Source organism: Apteryx rowi, unplaced genomic scaffold (genome assembly GCF_003343035.1).
Source record: "Apteryx rowi isolate R43461 unplaced genomic scaffold, aptRow1 scaffold_408, whole genome shotgun sequence".
Lineage (NCBI taxonomy): Eukaryota > Metazoa > Chordata > Aves > Apterygiformes > Apterygidae > Apteryx > Apteryx rowi.
The window spans coordinates 533810-554937 of record NW_020450606.1 but is presented as its reverse complement, the minus strand read 5'-3'; the positions used below and the strand labels follow the sequence as shown (position 1 = coordinate 554937).

The 21128-nt window shown below is 39.1% G+C and overlaps 1 long non-coding RNA gene across 1 annotated transcript; it reads left to right on the top strand.

Moving 5' to 3' along the window:
• The first annotated feature begins 1093 nt into the window (after positions 1-1093).
• Positions 1094-5585, top strand: LOC112970826. Its single transcript, XR_003255180.1, has 2 exons — positions 1094-3598; positions 5473-5585. It is a non-coding gene; the product is annotated as an uncharacterized LOC112970826 (long non-coding RNA).
• The last annotated feature ends 15543 nt before the right edge of the window (positions 5586-21128 follow it).

Here is a 21128-nt window from a genome sequence, read left to right as displayed (position 1 = left end):
CTAAATGAAGAAAATGGGTGGTTTTGTGCATCACCAAGGAATATCAAGATTAGGCATAGGTCTAATCTATGCTCTACAAATTCTTTCGGGACCCCTTGCAAATACAATTTCTGAAAATGTTCTTTAGAGATAACCAGCCTTCCATGGTTTGGTGAAGGAACCTGAGCCCAATTCTAGCCACGAAAATAGATTACTGTAGGTACAGAACTCCTCTAAAAGTTAAATGTTGTAACATCAAGGTAACAAGATACTATTGGAGTAAAACAAACCATCATTTCTCCCTCTTATACAAACCAGCTCCAGATTTCTTCACAAATCCTCAGGAGTCTAGCAGTTTTTCTAGACAAGCAGCTTCCAGGATCAACAGTGGCCACTTAGGAAGAATGAAAATGAGTTTGGGAGAGTTTTCTTCTCCAAGCATAGTATTTTTCTTATCCTGCTAACTGTTTGCATTTCTCCACGGGGTGCAGGGGGCAGATTCTGTTTGAGAATTATTTTATTACCTGTTATTTTTACCTGCAGAATCTGCATGCTTTATAAATACAAAGTGATTATCTGAAAGATGAAAAGAATACAGACAAAACAGGCAGACTTATTTGAAGAGGAATATAAAACAAACTAATATGGGGCCTGTAGTGTCTATTTCAAGAATATATATTCCTTATAGAAATACAATAATTTAGCACTATTCTATTTCTACTTTTTTTTTTTTTTAATAGTAACCATTGCTAATTTGTTTGCTTGCCAAGGGTTTTGCATTGTAAATTGTGAGAATTTCTCTTTTAAGAACCTTTGAATATCAGGAAGTAAATCTATGGAGGAAGCTTACATAAGCCTCAAGCATTGTTCCTTCCTAAAGATCATTTAGTGTTTCTAAACTGTGTGAACTGAATTTGTTTGCATAAATGTAATTCCATCAAAAGTCAATGCTCATAAGTTGATTACTAATTACATGATCTAATTTTGGAGCTTTTTAAAAGCTTCGAAAGTTTATTTCTGAATCAGTTATCTTTTGCTTTCTTTATTTTGTCTTCTTGATTTTCACAAAGTATTAAAAGTATAAAGAAAGCTGAAAACAAAAGAGATAAACTTCACAAAATGTTAATCAATCTGAGGAAAATAGTAGTTTTTACATAGCCATAGCCATTTTACCTTGGAGGAGAAAGGCTAGAAAGGCACTGTAATGAGACAGAAGGTATCTGGATTTAATGTCAAATTTTGCTACAGCCTTTCTGGCTGCATCTAGTCTTATAAATTAAATAGGACCAGAACCCAAATCTGAACGTAAGGCCAGCCAGCCTGGTCTGGCCATGTTCAAACTGTTAAACTTCTGTCAAACACAGTGGGGTTACCTGCAGTCTATTTATTGGAAATGATTTTTCATCCATGCTAACTATCAAACTGTGCCCAGGAAGTCTTTGAAAAAGTGCTAGTTGGCCTTGCACAAAAACTGTCCCGGGGCTGTTCTAACCCTTGAACAGTACAGGCACCAGAATGCAATCCCTCGCACTGCTTAATTTATTAGTGCAGATGTAGTCCCTGTGCGAGTTTGAGCAAAGCAGGGAATTGTTCTATCCTTAAGTCCCCCATTACTGGAGAATACCTGTTTCCTTTCTTCCGCTTCTCATCTGGTATTTCTATTTGTATTATGATATCACTGGGTAAAATTGTCTCTTTCTGTTATATGTAAACCACCTGTTACATGCAATAAGATCATAGATTTAATCTGAAATTATTATATGGTACAATAATTAGAATAACAGTAACAAAAAGATTGCCAAAATTTAGAAAAGTCTGATAAGAAGAATTCTCAGATTACTTATGCAAATATATGTTTGTCTGTGTATAAATATACTAATATATATATATACATATATATATACACACACTAAAATACAATAAAGTAGGGCTCTTATGCACAGTGTATCTCCCTGCCAGCAGAATTAAAATAACCATGTATTACAAGGCTACTTGACAGAAATTTTCTAGTTAAACAAACTTGTTCTTGCTCATAAATGATTTTTCTAAAAATCTCGACACGTCTCCACATAGGTATATGCAAACTTTTCACTCAAAATTGACAATGTTTTACAGAGAAAAAGTTAATAATTTTTTTCCTGCTAGTCTCTATCTGTTAATCTTTGTGATTATCTTTAAGATCAGGCTACATATCATATCACTTGAATTACCGCGTGAAAAAAGTACTTATCGAGGATGAAATTAACTACAAGGCTGAGGGACAGCACAAGAACAGAACACAAGCAGAGAACAGGTCTTCCATTGGCTTCATACTCAAGACTGAATTTCCTTCCAGCAGTGATAGCTGCAGATGAAACAGGAAAAGTGGTAAAGAACAGCAGTAAAAGATAACAGTAACTGCACAAGGAGGGAGCAACAACAACGCAAGCTTGTAAACTGGCAACTTTAAACCAGGAATGTAAAAACCTATGCAACTTTTCTTTTTTGCTAGTAGTTACAGCTCCAAATAAAATTGGGTAAAGTAGTCAAGAAATAACTAATCTGACGGGAGTAACTATGACTCTCTTAGTTACTAACTGGGCTCAAATTGGCTGTGACACCTCATTGTGGTCCCGCTGGAAACCCCTACCGGGGGAACTAAGAGCACCAGCTGTCCCAGGTGTGATGGTGGCAACTAGTAGTTGCCTCCACCCTGTCGAAGTATCCTTTCGATCTTCGGCAGTAAAGGGGGAACCCAACTGGCTTACAAAAAAGCATCCCAGTCCCCCCTCGAAGCCACTGGCCCAGTGGCAATTTGTTAAAGAATGGGCGTGGTGACATGTCCAGACAACCATCACCAACATGGCTCTGGCCTGCCTGAGGAAACAGGTCAACCACCCTTAATTACTGGATTTGACACGGCATGCCGTCTATGGGGTGGGAATGGCTTTGCTCGTCAACCCCGTCAGCTGTTCAAGCAATGTGGTCAGGGGAGACATATCCAGTGGTCCCCTTGAGCCAACGTCTGCTCTTTCCRGGCATGTAGCAAGGTGCAGGCCCTGTGAGGTCCTCGGACCTCTAGTGAGATAGCAGGAACCAAGTGGTTGGCAACCTACTGCCTGACCTTAGCCTAATAGATCAAGTATGTCGCTAACCTTTGCCTCAAAGCTGAATAAAATTCTTCACGTGGACGGTGAGTCTGCTCAGTCTTCCAAAACCGCTGGTACCCTGTCTGTGCTTTACCCTGGCTGCGAGCTGGAGGGACGTTGGGGCAGATGGTGCATCTGTGGGCCATAAGATCGGGCAGCCCAAATGCCATTGGCTGCACCAGCCCCTAATTCCAACATTTCCATCTGACGCAGATGTCGCCTCCGTTCTCTATGATGCACACTGAATTTGACGTGGGCGGCCGGGCCGCCTTCCAAACTCAACTCGGAAAAGGTGCCCTGTATCGTACAGGGTTCGTAAATAACCATCCAATCACACTTCAAGAATGAAAGCTACAAACGCTCCAAACTTTCTCTGGGCTTATCAGAGCTTGCGACCTTCATCTACMATATCCATTAGTACCAGCTGTCAACATTTGCAAGAGCAAACGTATGGAATAAATACTACCGTTTGAGGCAGAACTCAAATGATGGTAAGTGAGGTGACTTAACCAACTGATACATTACATCTTCCCTTAGTCCAGAGGAAATAAATAAATAAGCCGAATACTTATTAAGGCCCTTCAGACCTGATTAAAGTCAAATTGCAGGAAGCGTTTAATATAAAACATGCACAGCAACACAATCTTAATTACCTATCTCTCAAGATATCAACAAATGTTTCCTTTATGATAAGTCTGATTTAATAGACTGTAATAACAGGAGAATATTTTTGAAATATAGTTTCGAGGAGAGGGAGAAATAAACAAACTCAAATATTTAAACCTCAACACCAATTAACAGACCATTCTTTTAAAAGAAATTTGAATTTCAAGTTTATTTAGCTTCAGCCAAGCAGGACAAAGGCTTAGTTTTTAGAATAATTGGTTCTGAAACTTGGAAAACTGCTTCTGGGTGTTAGTATCTTAGTTCACAGAAGGCTATATAAGCAGTAAAATGTGTTAGGTGCTTTAGGTCTTAGCAGTGGATTAGAAAATAAATTCAAAGATCAGCCTCCAAGCCTCCGCATATAAAGGATTTTTTGGTTGGTTGGTTGGTTTTTTTGTTGTTGTTGTTTGTTTGTTTTGGGGGGGGGTTGTTTATTAAATGCATTTGAGAAGTAGAAATGGAGAGGTCAAAATATATATAAATCGTCCCATAGGTTGTGTAGTTATCTGGTAATAGCATGGTATTCATTTTAACTGTGAACAGTTCTCAGCTTGGGCTATCACCTTGTGAAACCTTAAGCAAACAATATATGGCATACCTTCTCAGAAATTTCAAATAAGGCTTTGTGTTAGCTAGAGCTTCATTCACAGAAGTACTTGTACTCCTTTTATGGCCATTTTCACCACAAAAAGGCATGCAGGCACCTTAAAATTGCAAAGAATGAAGCTCTGGTCTCTCCTCCCAGAAAGGTTTTTATTCTAATTTAGGCATGGAGCATCTGATTTGTATATTGAACAATGGCTTACTGGTTATGTTTAAGAGGTGGTGACAGAAAAAACCTTCACGAACTGAAAGGTCCTAGAAGAAAAAGGGAAACAATGTAGTTCCCCAAGCACAGGAAAAGTTAAGAGAAGAGGGTTTGTCTCTAGAGCCAGTAATGGATGCGAAATAAAGTAGTGACTTGATCCTTAAAGCTCACATTATGCCATAATTTTTCTGTGAACAAGGCAAAGGCTGTAAAACAAGGAGATCTCTTTACTCTGAGACTATTTTCTTTGGCAACAAGGAAAAGGAGAATGAGTAGTCCCACATGAGTGCAACCTGTGAAAATGCTTACCTGGATCTGTACCAATATTGGTTGCTTTTCTCAAAATGATTTCCTAAGTATTGGTGGACTCTGTTTTTCCTGCATGAGTGTGAAAGGTCTCAAATATTCTATTTTCACTGGAAAAATGTAATTGTATGCTTTGCATCTAGTTTCTTGTAATTCAGAAGCAAGAATATTTTAGTATGAATTAAGTCAATAGTGGATTTACACTACAGTCAGCTCATAAAACCAAGTAACAGGTTTAGTTTGGTGTGTGTGKGGGGGGGGTGTTCTGTTTTTTGTTTTGGTTTGTTTTTTTAAAAAAAGCTAGAGTGAAGTTTCAGGCCACCTGAAGTCAGTGGATATTTTGTTACTGATTCAATGATTCTAGGATTTCACCCCTGCTTTTCCAGAATAAAGAGTAAAATTACAATATCTTTTCTTAAAGAGGTGATATATTATTTCTTAAAAAGAAAAAAATATTTTAAAGTCAAAAGACAGTACTTGAAAGGCATTAAAATTGTGTCTCAATAGATGTCATATAGATGGTGGCTGACCTGCACAGTAAAAATGTCAGGCATTTCATCTGCATTACTTTTTCTATTATATCAGGTATTTAAACATGGTGAAATAGAAGACTCTAGAAGAAGCATCAACGGAAAACATAAAACACAAGAAAACTTCACAGTATCAATAACTGCAAATAAACTGAGTCCTAAGCTCGACATTTTGTATTTCTTCATGACACAATTAGCTTTTTAAAGAGGCAAAAATCAAAAGGAAAAACACATTTTAGAAAGTGCACATACATACTGACACAGGCAAGCTTATTATGAAAGAAGTGATTAGAAATTTTCATAAATTACTGTAGTACTGACTCTGCCACACTGAAAAAAAACTACATTTTAGCAATGTTTCTTGTACTAAAAAAAAAAAAAAAAAAACCACTCCCCCAAGGCTGCCATTATAAGATCCTTGGTGGACAAGGATGAATACTGCATGATGTCCTATTAAAGACATCATATTAACCTCTTTCACAAAATTTGGATGTGGTACTGGACTACATGCATATTTCCCTTCAATCCACTGTAGTACCGAGAAGCAGTCAACACATCATAGGGTCTTTGGAGGTGGAGCAGAGGAAAGGGGAAAAAAGAAAAGAGAAAAAAAAAATCTTAACTTAGGTGCTTCTCACTCCTGGTCTCTCTTCTTCAAATATATGTGTATATTTATGGCAATTTTATTTATAAAATCAATAGCCCTTTTAAGTCTTTGGAGGAAAGGCACTGCTGCTTGACAATCTGATTTCTCAAAGGTAAATGAAAGATAATGTGAACAGAGGACATTCCCCCAGGTTCAGAATGTAGAGCTGGGGTTTTTTTGGTTTGTTTGTTTGTCTTTCAGGACCTAGTCAGGGCTTCCAAAATATAAAAAGCACTAAGATGACTTTACCATCTTTCAGAGAAAGTCTGTCTCAGCAGATGGGAAGTAGGCCTTTTTTTCTTGCTGCCAGAAAACACAACTATTCACCAGGAGCTGTGATACATCTAAGGAAAAGGAGAGGGAAGTGTAAACAGCAGACAGAGAAAGCAAGCAGCAAACTTTGCTGCCGTGGATGCCAAGTCACCTACAAAAGAAAGCATTTTCTGGAACAAGGAGAAAAACATTCATCAGCATGTATAGGGGTCAGGAGCTAACAAAAGGAGGAGTGGATTTAGTATACAACATTAAGCACGTGCCAGACTTGACAGCAGCAAAAATCTAGCACGGAAGTAGAGAAATTTAAAAAACTCTACCAAGTAACAAAATGAACCCAAGAGGAATTCAGAGGGTGGTGGTGAAGGACATTAGTCATAAATGGGATAGAGTGGCTACAGTAAGCATGTGATAAACAGAATGCCAGAAGCATGACAGCATGTTCTATGGAAAGGAAAATTTGTAACTTCAGACATTTTAAGAATTTATTCATTCACTGAGTGCAAAGCTCATGGTGCCCAAAACTTTAGGGAACCATTTGTCCCTGAAAAGTTAACCCACTTTTTTCTTAAAAGTTACTTAGTTTCTGATGGAAGACCATGTGCTAGTTTGTGTCACAGAAACTTTCTTCCCCTTCTTCCTCTGTTGTGCCTAGCATATCATGCCTATAACTTTTCAGCTGAATGTTTTTCTTGTGTTTCCATTTACTAGCAAGTTCTTAAATCAGCTCTACCCTATAAAACTGTGTACTGTATAGATTAGGATATGCCATTAAATGCAATGGTTGTCCTCTCTCCTTTACTACTACTTTGCTTATTATATTGAATAGATAATTCACTAGATCCGGTGTTTCCTGTTCTCTTGCCTGCAAGAGACATTTTTCATTCCTTTTCTAGTGTTTCTAYTCCTTCTCCTGTCTCCACAATATACTTCCCCCATTTTCTTCAATTTTTCTGTTTTCCTTACCCTAACCCCCCACTTACCTACTATCTTCCAAAGCCATGTCACCATACCTACCTCCAGAATACACATGCCTCATTTTTAGCTTTCCCCAACTTCAGTTTGCTTCCTAAAGTTGAAACAACTTCTCACCTTCCTTCTGCCTCTGAGCTCCAGATGTTCCCTATAAAGCTTCTCAGTCTGCTACAACTTCCTTATTCCTTTCACCTGTAATTCAAACTTGCTGTTGAGAAGTAATGCCTCTTATTTCTATCTTCTAATGCTGTTAGAGACACTCTTTCAGTCTGGATTCCGTTCATACACTGCACGTTGAACACCGTTTCCAAATGCATTAAGGCTTTTCCTCAAGTTTTTTTTTTTTTTCTTTTCATCAGCCATGATCTTTCCACAATGTTTTATATGATCATATCCTTTTTGATACTGGCTACTGTGTTACACTTAAGAACCCCCTCTGCAATTATCCAGCTTTCCATTTCCAACCACACTCACTTCATCCAAATCTCTATCTCCATGTGTTTTATTAGCATCTCTTCCTGGATATTTCTTCTTCACATTAAGTTTTGGTGGGGTGAAATATAAGTCCCTACTATTCTCTTTAAAATTCTCCATGCTTTCTAATGATTGATTTAAAAAAAAAAATCATAATATTAAAGTCTGTAACTATGTACCAGCATGTCCTCCCTGTATTTGCTCCCCTTAAGTGGTGTCTCATTTTGTTATTTTTGACTTTACCTCTCTAAAAATCTAACCTTTTTTCTCTGTCTGGGGAGCTATAACTCTATGGATTCTTGTCTTGATTGCGGGTCAGCCCAAAACTGAGCTGTTAAAACTATCTGATCTGTTTCTTGGTCTGCTATGTCTCTTCTTGTTTATCTCATAACTCCTGACTTTCCACTGCTAAAGTCAAGCTTCCTGTCTTTTAGGCCCTGCATAAGTTCTTTCTTGCCTAATTATCCAGGCTTCTCTCTTAATGCCACTTTCCCTAAGCTGTGCTGCTCTAAACAGCTTCTCTACTCCACGTGTCCCCTTGTCCCACAGTAATTTCCACCCTTATCTTTTCTCATGGCTGATACCCTTGGGACGTGTATTTTGACCTGAACAATGCCACAATATTTTCATTATCATCCTTTCTCCAGCTCTCCATTTTTCTGTATATTAAACACAAATACAAGGGTTTAAATTAGCTTGTAAGCTTGCCACAGCAAGGAACTTTCTTGCCTGAACTGTGGAAGATGTTTTAGGCATGTAACAACAAAAGTAGTGATTTTGACACCATTTTATTTCCAGCGGTCTTATTTTGTGGAAAGTAGATCTTATTGCTTCCCCTCCTCCCCTCTCTTTCCTTTACTGTTCCTCAGATATAGACCTGATCAGATCTCCTGGCACATACATGATTTCACCAGAGTAGTTCCACAATTCTGCAAAATTGAACTGGACCCCCCAAAAATGTGAAAGTTTCTTCAGTGACTATTAGAGTCTTTATCATTCCTACAACTAAAATTATACTTTACTATCTTAGCTCATATTTTGGATATTTCTCAACTAAATCTTTTTACAGAATTGCCGTGTCTGTGCATCACAGAGCAGAAGAACAACTAGTCTGAGTTATGTCAATCACATTATGAAACAACACCTCACACTCTGCATTTTGTTCTACTATTCAGTAGAGTCTGTATTTTGCTCTACTGAATACTGAGAGAAGCATTTTGATGCAACATCTGCCTAGGGAAGAGCTAGAGGTGTCATTTGTATAATCAAATTACACAGCATTGTAAAATGGAGGCATAATTTAAACAGCTTACAAAATTGCTTCCAAGGCATCAGACATTGTATTTAAAGGATCTATTGCTTTTACTAATATTTTTGCTAAATACTGAATACTTATTATTGTAGCCTACTCTGTACAGGGTACAGCCTCCTCTCAAATAGAATTCTGATTCCATATTCAGTTTCTCTGTTATTCCAATAACACTGCTCAAATATCTCTTTAAATATTCCTCCCAACCACATACATATTACTCTATAACAACAGATGGAGTTTTATGCACAACTGGCTTTTTTTCTCTGCAGCCAATCAAAATGAGCAGCCAGACAAGACAGAAATTTGCTGAAATTCTGATTTCTTTCTGCAGCTTTAAACATATTATGAGTTATCATTCATTGATTATGCAACATCCATGTTCACAGGCATCTGTTGGTTGCATATGGGCGTTAGACAAACTCCTTTTTATGCTACTGCACAAAATAAGAAACAAGTGCATAACTTAATAAAAAAGAGGAGCACCACAGCAGCTTTGTTTTCAGGATGAGCTCTCTGCCTCCTCTGAACTAGTGCTGGGCAGATGGAATCAGTAAGAGAGGATATACTGTACCAGGCACCCGGAGTGCCCAGGGACAGATATGATAAAGCCAAATTTTCCCAACTGGGCAGAAACAAGGGGAGCTGTGGCTGAGATTCAGCCCTGGCAACTTACAGGAAGATTATGAGCAGTTCATAATAAGCAGAAGTCTTTCCAGCAATTCTTTCGTAGTGTATGCAGATAATCTATCCATTTGAAAAAACTGCAGACCATGTATATTTAAGGCTCCTGAAAGTCACGGATTTATTCCTAATCATCAGAAGACATGGTTTTACATTGCAGAGCTTCGTTATTAGAACTCTAGCTTTCAGATTTCTTTCTTAAACCCCAGCTGTTTGTTTCAGTCCACTCAGCTCTACGAACACTGGAGAAGATTAACAAATCCTACTTCATACTCTTTCCCTCTCCCAACTATCAAAAATCCAACCATTACAAATGCAACATTCACTTAATGTAATGCTTTGTCAAGTAGTGCTGTTCAGTCCTTGTAAATATGCCAGGAGCCTAGGAAAACAAATTTCTTAAAAAATTTAGGAAAATTATTCTGTCTCATTTAGTTTAATCCTTTTTTCAGCCACGATGAAACACTGAGCTGTTAGAATGGAGGTTTCCAGGGAGCACTAGCGAATTCATGTCATTGCTGAATCTGAGTTACAGATGCCACTATGCTGTGCTAATTTTTTTTTTTCTCAGACTCAGAAATATCATTTTTTTAGGTAGGTTGCTTTTTCTAAAGGTACAAGAGAGGATCACAGCAAAAAAATAATAGCAGAGTCAAGACAGTATCTATCACTTAAAAAAACCTCAAACCCCAAAAGAGCAAAGAAAGATAGCAATGAATTTCAGTCAGAAAATAAGTTGGCTTGTCTCATTTTGACTCTTTTTATGGATTTTCTATCTTGAATTGAGATCAAGTTCCTTTATTTCAAAACTCTGCACATTTTCGCCTTCCTATTCCACTTTCTCTCACACATTGTCTCCTTCATGTCTCTTCTCCTTTCTATTCTCTTTGTCTGTGTCAAGTCCTGGCTTTGAACTTTCTTTCAATATATCACATCTTTATTTTTAAAAAAACTTTTCTTCTCTGGATCTGAAGCCATTTATAATCAATTAACACAATAAAGTTAAACTCACATAGATTGGTTTTCAACCAGTACTTAACCCAAAGGTCACTATTTCTGTTTCAGACTTGCAATTCAGAAACATTTTTTCCAAAAATATCAATTGGTCTAGTAAAAAAGATTTATTATCTCTCTTCAAAGGAGCTTTTCTTCTGTGAAGACTACCACCAATGAACTCTTGAACCCTGGTTTTGTATACTGCTGTCCTGCGTTGTGAATTGTGTTTCTCTGACGTACATCATAAATTACTCAAAACTGACACTTTGTTTATGTTAAGAATTTTGTCAAGGGTGCTCTACAAATAATAGCAGTGTTGGGGATCAGCTTTATCATTGCTTTACTAAAGTTCAGTACAACTGTTTACCTACTCATTTTATAATACTAGATTGTTTAGGACTAGTCTGATTGAAAACCACATTCTTCAAAATCATATCTGGATTCCAGACAAACCCCAAAGTTCAAGAACAGCTCCAAAGTTTGGATATAGGTTTGTATTCTCACAGCTACCCCACTCTAACACACTGTAGCTCCCGTAGTGCATTATGCTAGGATTAATGCTTTAGTTTACGAACAATTTCTTTTCTAATTTCATCTGGTTTTGTTTTATACTTTCACAATCCAGTGAGTCTGTTGACACTGCAGGATGGGAATAAGTCACATAAAGAATGCCATGTTTAGAGGTTGCAGCGTATTGCAGGATACAGACAGACAGAAATAGAAAATGTCAAAGCATGTGCAAAAGTCATCTCCTAAACTTTGCCAAGGTATTCCGGTTTTTCTTGGGCTGGGTAGTATTTTATTCAAACTCCAGCAGAATATGCATCAATATTTTTTTGTTTTACATGATAAACATAGTCTGCTTGAAATCATATTCTTCCTTCAATATAAATAAACCATAACCACTCTATACCTCCTATATTTATTCCGTTTTAGCAAGTTAGGGGGAAAAAGAGAGATCACAAAAATATTGCCTAGCTTCTCTTTCTTGACTTCCAAGAACTATTGGTCTTCTGCAAACCAAAGGGAAAAAARAGTCTTTGTATCTAGAATCTGCTGGGTGCTAATTTGACATGGCAATGAGATGAAAGTTGGATTCATGCTAGTTTCAACATCAGAGGATTGGAATGCAGCCTACTTAGCACAGAAGTCAAACAATTCACTGGCAATAGATTGCTTTCCACTTCTAGATCTGCTAAATAAATAGAAAAMTAATTAACAGTGTGGTATGGCAGATGTAGCAGGTTTGAATTTCATTAGAGCACTAGCTAAGAACTGAAAGAATCAAGAAGTCATTTTATGTCCTAGTGTCTAATGAATCTTTCATACTGTCTTTTCCATGGGACAGACAAAATACTACTTATGTGCCCTCTGTGTATGCATTTCCTGATATATTTGCACTTAAAGAAAGAATGAAAGCGTACACACCTGAAATTAGTGCAAATATTCTTCTCATTTTCCATATTTTTGGGGGGGTTCTGAAACAACAGGATTGTGTTTCACTGCCTTGCACATTTCTGTTCAGCTAGTTAAAGCTTTATTAAACATTTTTCACAGGGCACTATTTTGTTTCATTGTCTGTTTTTCTTTCCCTTTGATGAAAAGTGATAATAGGTTATATCATATGCTTTCCTGTAGCAGTTAAAAACAGAGATCACACAAACAAATATCTATACTCGCAGTCTGAAAGAAAGAACAAAAAAAGATATTTAAGGCATTTATTTTTAGCCTAGTTCCCCCTAAACGCACATTAAACTGAACTTCCTATATCCAAAATTGCATAACCAGATTTGGCAGTATTAATTAACAATAAAAGTAGTGTTTTGCCCCATAAGAATCAGTAAGATAATTATGTTACTTAGGAAATTGTAGTCATATGATTTTGCTTTCAGTGCATAATGAATAACATTAAGTTCTGTGCAACAAAAAGGTTTTACAAAACAAACCAAGACATATAACCTCTCTGAAATTCTTCCAGAAAAGCCTGATTGATGTCTTGTAGCAAATACCTAATTTTACTAACACTTATGTGTATGTATACACACTTGCAAACACACACACATTTAATCAAGAAGCATATAAATTCTTAAACCATATACTCCCTGAAGGTAGTTTTGGCTGGCATACAGGAAATACCAGGATCATTTTTGTATTTTAATATGTGGACCTTTGAACATTTTTGTCACACTCCACATAGCTTCATTCCTAGGCAAAAAAAGAATTAAATGTCCTTCAAGTGGCCATTATAAAGCTAAGTGCTGTACATAAATATGCATGAGAGGTCATTATTGCCAAGAGATGATGCTTAAAAGGCTCAGGTGTCTCTTACYAAGATTTTTCTGCTTGCTCTGTGACAGTAGAGTAAGTATTTCAAATGAGTAGTTACATCTCCAGGAACTGATTTCTACTTTTTGGCTTTTATCCCTTTGATTTTGTTGTGGGGACTCCCAATGATCAAACATTAGCTCCCAGGTATCCCAAGCAATGGGCTGCTAAGACTGTTCTGTGCACTAGCTATGCTGGAAATGATCTTTGTAAGTAGTTGTACTACCTTAGAGATTATCTGCATCAGGGGCCTTGCCAAGATCCCTGTCAGTCCCTGGGAAACAGTAATCACCACTAGAAGACTGGCAGATCAGCTGTGCGCCACAGTCTTTGCTTTCAGTCTCAGCAATAGCCAACTTCAGAGTCAAGTAAAAGTCTCAGATCCTCCTTCCCACAATATGCTGCCTCCAGCCCGCTGCATGTTGCAGTTCCTGCTCAGAAGGATCTCTCTCCACTCACAAACCGCCGTCCCGTGCTGGACCACTCCAACTGCGGGCAGCAGAGAACAGCAGCGATATAGCAGCCTGCTGGCTTATTCAGGATTATTTTTTTGAGAACATACAAGAGCACAATGCAATGAGCAAGACATTTAAATTAAAACAGCAATCATAGGTGTGAGATCAGGGCAAAGGAATGCAAACATACACTCCTGATAACTTTGGATTTCATTCTGTTCTTTGACAAAGAAAGGAAAAACCCAGAAAAGATCATGAAATGATTGTATTTAGACAAAAGTCTATAGCCTGCTGGGTTTTTTTTTTCCAGCAGTGCTAGGCAGTCACATCTCCCAGAGATTACAGTGGGAGTTGCATATAGCCAGCAGTTCTCTCCAAATCTTTGAGTGGTGACCTATGAAGCAGTGTTTCAGCAATCTCATCATGCATGAAATACCTACAATACCAACAAGCACACTTGTCAGATGCCACATTTACTGTGGCATTCCCACCTCCCCCTGCTATTTTTTGCAGTTATTTCAGTGGACCTTTCAGCTCTCTCATGTGCATATTAGTTCAGTATGATGTCATTCTTCCAACTACACAAACTTCTCAAAAAGGCTTGTTGAACCTACTACTATTTTTTTCTAAAAACATGTGGGTGGAAGTATGAAATTCAGATTCTCAGTCTTTACTCAGACAGGAAAGCTCACTCTCTCCCTTGCTCTCTCTCTCAGCACATGGCACCCTGGAGAAGGTGACTAGACAGTTCCCAGCTGATGTTGCTCCTTTTCCATCAAATCAGTTAGTCACATCCTTTGTTACAGATGACTGACTTGCAGATAACCCCGAGGAGCAAACAGGTCCTTCACTCCTGATCATGAGGCTAATTTTTTCCTGTACCCCTTGGAAAATCCTAGCTCCTACCATAGCAAATGTTTGAAATGAATCTCTGTAATTATTTTATGTTTTGTTTTTTTTGCTTCTGGTTTCAAATATAATTAGTGACATGGTGTGTATCCCTTCAGTATAAGTCCGGGGCCATGGTTTAACCTGGGAGTATGTTGGTTCTTACTCTCTGGTTAATGCATCCATTTCTTGACTTATTGCCTTTGCATTGATCTCTATTGATTCAGTTAAAAGACACATTATCTCTTCTCCATTTCTGAGAAAGAGATGTGCTTGCATCATGGGACCTTTGATGGCAAGGTTCTCTCTGGAGTCACAGCCTTCATCTGTAACATGTTTTACTGATTATTTTTTATGACTAATCCTCAGCACAGAGGCTGCTCAAGAGTTGTAACAATCTGTGTGTCTGACACTGTTTGGTATTTTTCACTGAGCTAATGATCACACCCATACAGCAAGGGTGACTGCTGGCTTGGACCTATTCTTCAAGGGTAAGGAAGGATGTTGTCAAACCAGTAAATCCATCCAGGGCATAGAAGCAACAATATCCAAAATTATGCATGTTAATCCAGCAAAATTAAAGCTGAAGTGAAGATTTGATAACATCATCTGGGAGCAGCTAGGAAAAGACCAGAGGAACAGCTAACAGAAACTTCCTTGCTCTTTCACAGCCAGATGTTAGGTGAGTGAAGTGGAGGTTATATGCTCAGGCAAAAAACTGTGTGGAAACAAAGGAAATGACATAGCCATCAGGAGGTTCACTTCCTCTACACAAAAGCAGCCGGGTTTCCAAAAATAACCTCTGCTAATGAAAATGTTGCATATGCAGCAAAAGTATCAATAGATGCTTTTTTGCTGGCTCTGCAAAAGAAAAGAAAAAAAAAATGATGATTTGTTTTTCCTCTCTCCTCAGTTAGAATCATTTACATGACTCCTACACGAAGACTGCAGAGCTCACCTGGCAACCTACTGGCTACCTGTTACAGCAGAAGACAAACCACAGCATGTTGGTGGCAGCTGCTCAGTTACCACACTGAGCTCAGGACAGTCTGAGAGCTCATGTCTGAATACTTATTGCATTTTAGGGAAATGAAATTCTGGCTCCCAAAAATAAAAAAGGGGAAATGAATCTGACCAGCTTTACATTTATTTAGTTTTCTGCTGGTATGTGGAATGTTTCAAATACCAGCTCAGCTGCCTTAAAAAAAAAAGGAGTTGGGGCTAGTGGTGTCTCAGCAGACTGCTTTTGCCCGATAAATACTAGTTAGAAGCATCAGACTCTGAGAACAAATGTGATCTTTGGAATTTTAAGCTTCCTTTTTCCTCACCACTTTCCAGCCCCCAGACAAACTGTTAATTTTGAAACAATATGTCCCTAATCCTATTGCCATTCTATATGGTCACCAAATCACCAGATGAGACAGATCCTCAAGGAAAAACTCATGTCCCTACATTGTCAGTAATGAGTGGAATTATTTCATGCTTCACAATGCCCTTGAGGGGGAGTCATATCAATTAACAGCTGGGCTTTTCTTATTACATGATTGAAATTAATGAGAGAAAAAAAGAAAGAAAGAAAAAAGAAAAGATGGTATAGAGTGATGTTTTGTAATGCATTTTGATCAATATGGTGAGGATGCATTATTATATTAGCAAATCCCAGCCTCTCAGGGATAAAAATTGCCTCAGTACTGAGGAATATGGGCTGATTTTGCCCATATAACTTCACCAGGACTGAATCCTATTTCAAAATAACGTTTCTGTAAGATTGAAGTAGTACAGGCCTTGTGTATACACCTGACATCTTACTGACACATTTCACTATTGGTGTCTTCTATGTCAGTAAGAGAAGTCCACGTCTGCTGATGGAAGTATAAGGTCTTGACTGTAAATGTCTAGACTGCACAGAAGGCTTTAACTCCCAAGCAGGCTTCACAACCATAACAACAGCTATATGCAGCTCTAGTATCCCTTAATTTCTCCCGATCTACACACAGAAGTGCAAAAAAATGCTTTGAAAATAGATGAATGCCAGCAGCAGTTAAATTAGAAGTACAGAATCCCACATTGGCCTTGTCACAGTTGGGAGTTAATAGAGATTTTGACTTCTTGTTTAGACTAGATACACAAAAACATGCATGGGGATTATAGACATGACAGCTGGCATCTCATGGGTTTCCTTTGCACCTTGCTCTACAAGTCAATTATGCTAACAGCTTAGCAATAACGACTTGAACTACTTAGGGACACTGACAAAATAACGTCCATTTGTTAAGGGAAGAATTTCTTCAAGGGGAAAGCAAGCTATTCACAGCAGCAAAATGTAAATATCTACTTTTAGTGTCTATCTGGGATCATCAGGCTGCCTCTATAGACACCAAAACATTCAGTGATCTGCACGGGGCACCTGAGTTACCAGCCTTCCCTCTAAACTGATACCGTAGCAGCAGAAAATGTCATCAGTACCTCCCTTTCGTATCAAGGTTATGGGGTCCCAAAACTGATTCCTGAGGAGATCCACTATTAACTGCTTTCCACTACCTCCCTTTTCAAATTTACCCATTGTCATTTCCCCTTTAGCCAAATCTTTGTCTATCTCAAAATTACCCTTTTAATCCTCAGGTCCCCCAACTTCATCAGTTATCTGCGTTTTGTAAGCAGGAGGACTAAACATTTCCTTTGTCTAGAAAATAATTTAATTTTATCAAAGAAAGATATCTGTAGATCTGGCATAATCTATTGCAGTAACCTCAAAAGTAGCATTTTATTTCATTTTCTGCTTGCCTTCATATACCTGAATGTCTTTCTTTCAAAATCTAAACTAGACTCTACATACAGTTGAGGTTGCTCATTTTCCCTCACTTACCCACCTTCAGCCTCCCACATACTGCAGATGAATGTCGTAACCCTGGAGAGTTCAGCATTTGGGCACAGCTTTAATATTACCTGTTGAATCTATCCCGCTTTTCACGTAATACTGAAGTATGAACAACAGTCAGGCGGGGAACCTGGGCCATATGGGCATGCCTGACTGGGCCATAGGCTCCTTCAAATCTTGATCTCTCTGTGGACCACGTAAAATGCATACAAATTAGAGTATCTTTCCTCCGTAAGAATTCAAAAAGCCACATCCAAGAAGGCATTACACAGGAGAGCTATGGGCTGAAATACCTTCAGGCAGAGAGGGAAGGCTTTGAACTCACTTCTCCCACATCCCAGCTTCATGCTTTAACTATCCTCATAATGGGAGACTGCAAGAAGGCTTTTGAAAGGTGTAAAAATGATCAAACTCCAGAAGGGCTCCAGTTTCGCAGCCATGAACACCAAGCAGAAACAGGAACTGTACTGCATGATGTCACTAGGTAGTTATGTCCCTTAGAGGGACTTAGATACCCTCTAAGGAGATCTAAGCCATACCCTCTTCTCAGCCCTCCTTGTAGATTAGTTGGCCTCTTAGCATGAAACAAGCTTTGAATCCCATTACTAGGGGCCTGACTCTCCTTATTCATTGTACATGCACATGTCAAGGTTATGAACTCCATTAAAGTATATAAAAATTGCAATGTTTGCACCTAGTTCTTTCATTCCCTGAACCTTAAAATGGAATGCAAACAGACACTTGGCTTCTATCCCCAGATTTGTTTCCAGTGCTGACTTTCCTCAGCTGTCTCTTTAAGGGACCTTCACTATGGCTTTCTTTTCCCAGGTTCACATTCTTTCTAGTTAGATTTCACATACCATTGCAAATAACCTCTGCTTGCAGAAGACTTCGTTCTCTTTGCTGTTGGTTAAATGTGCTCGCTTCCTTCCGTTCTTCCTTCCAAATGACTGCTGTATGGTGTTAAGAGAGTTCAGTATAGAAACATATGTGTCACACCATTACCCATCTCTATCCTAAACAATCTCTACATATTTTTTATCACAGCCTGGACTCTATAATCAAGCCAAGCATTTACTGACTCAGTCCCATACCTCTAATCTTACACAGCAAGGTCTCATGGAGCAATGGATCCCCTACATTCTTGAAGTCCAAGGATGCCACAGTTCATTTTTTTTATTCCTCTTAACTCCCTTTTTTTTTCCTTATTTTATTTAATGAAGTAAAAAAAAATTGTTTTCCTGTTGTATCTGTCTTTCTGGTAACGGTAATCAGCAGCTTAGAGTGGTCCCTGGAGCTCAGACACACTTCTTCCCCCATTATTCTCCTTTTAAAGTCTGGGATGCAATGATGTCTCGTCTTAATTTCCCAAGTACCTCTCTCATAACCCACTGAAATTTCCCTGCTGGTTTCATCCCTTTGGCATCTATTTTAAAAAATAAAATTGGGGAGTAAACAATCCTCTTTTGGAATAGTTTTTGATTTTAGTGTCTGGTCAACTGCTTGGTTTCCTGGTAATCTTTAGAGTTAATAATTGTTTATTTTCTGTCCCTGGAAAATGTATAGAGACTGTGACAGACTTTCCATCTCTCCCTGCTGAATACTGGGGCACAAGTAGTAATTCACTTTCCCAGCAATATCCCCCTTTTTGTCAAGGTAGCCTCCCTGTTGCTCAGGAAGGTGATAGCTGTCTTCCTGAGTGACCTTTGGCTTCCTACACACCAAATTTATAAAATCTTTTATTGTGTTCACATCTTTTTCCATCTTCTTTTCCTGTCTCAGCTTTTTGGATGATTTTCTTGCATTCTTCTTTCACAATAGGCTCTTGTACCCATTCTTGCAGTGCTGACTCTGCTGATTTATAGGTCTCATATTCTTCTCTTTTATTGCTCTTTGTATTTCCCTGGTCATACACAGTGGCCATTTCTACTCCAAGTATATTTATTTCTCAATGGTATACAGATTTCTTGAACTCTGTGGACTATAGCTTTGAGTATTTCCCCATTGCAGTCTACATCTTCACTGTCCTTTGTAATTTGTTTAAAAATACATATGCCTCTGCTACTGTTTTCTGTGAGTTTAATGTTCTTGCACTTCTAATTTGGGGGAGTTGTCAGTTCCTGATTTCAGAACTCATTAAATTTCAGTGCGCATTTTTATATCCTCTTCCGTTAGCCCTTCTGCATGATGCATAGCAAATCTGGGTAGATGCCAAGTGCCACAATACAAGCCCACAGCTTTAATTACTTATTCATAATCTTTGCTATAGTTCCCATATAGCATGTGAGTGCTTCCCAGATATGAATGAGCTTGTTTTCACACTACCCTGTGAGAATAGCAAGTACTATTACTCACATTTTATGGAGAGGGAAGTCAAGATACAGAAATTAAGATCCACCTCTGTGAAGGCACTTAAGTGCCTAACTCTAATTCAGCTCAGAATAAAAACTGCTGTCTGATTCTTTGTTTGTGTAAGTTATTCCTTTTTTTCAAAGCCTGACTGTTTTTGTCTAAGAAGTTTCCCCATTTTCAAACTCCTTTTGGCTCCCTTGTCTGACACGCAGATCCTGCCTCCACCAGTGCTGCTTTGTTCATTCCTCATGCACACATAATTCTCTCTCATCTTCCCCTCTGCTCTCAAACAGAACCTTAATTTATATGTACGCAACTAAGATGGACTGAAGGCCTGGCCAGCCTGCAGACTGCATTGCTGCCTCTGAGTCGGCAGGTTTTTTCCAGCCTTTTTTGTTTTCCCACACCACCTAAAGCACAAAGGACATGGATATGACCTATTTGCTTTGTAGTGGTTTAAAGTATTTAATTCCTCAGTGGTAGGAATTTGCTTCTTACGCATCCGGAAAAAAAGGATGAGACGAACACCCCAGACACACAGTCCCCAATGGATGTAAGAGCCCACTGCTGTTGTAAGTCATCAAGTCTCAAACCATGCGCCCCTGAGCTCCCTAGCCCCGTTGCCAGCTCATCCTGGAAGACCGTAAAACCTGCAGCTCCTCACATTTCCACTGAAACCCCGCAGAGCCAATCCTGCCCACAGCAGAGAGACACAAAACCCTTGCTGTCACCAAGATGTCGATTACAAAACCAAGGTCCCCCCTGACCCGTCCACCATGTCCCCCATCACCTTTGCTCTTCTGCCCATTGCCCGACCACCCACACTCACTGCCAAAATGGCCCAGAGGGGGCACCCACCACCCCATGGCCAGGTCTGCAGATGTTAAGGACTGGGGTTACCCGTGGCTGACCAAATCCCTGAAGCCAGGGCACAGCCTGTTCCTCCTGGCCTCTTATCCAAGGGCCCATACGATGTTTGCCCAACCACGGCCTGGCCCCAGGGAGTGGCATCTCTCTGCCCTGGGGGGCTGCCCACCGCCCTGTCAACGCTGGCTCCCTACTGCTCTTGGCCCCAGGGCCCTTGGGACTGCGACTGAGCACATGCAATGCCCAACGCGTGAAAAGCAATCGCACCACTGCCAGGCACTGCCAGGCCTGCAGGGCACCTGCAGGTATGTACAGCAAAGGATGTCTCACTGGAGAGGCCGGCTACTCCGGCCTCAAGCTGAGAAACCTTGACCCAACACGGATAACCCCAGTTCAAATGCCTTTCTGCTCTGGTTTCCAGCAGAAGATTTGAATTTCCTTTTTCCCCTTAGAAAGAGCACCCGAGGTCACTCTCATTGCATGTAAAGGGACATGCAATATGGGAACTCTGGGCTGAATTTCTCTCTGTTTTTGCTGTTAAAGCTGTTCCGCACTATGAGATTTTGCAATGTGTTTGAACATGAACCTG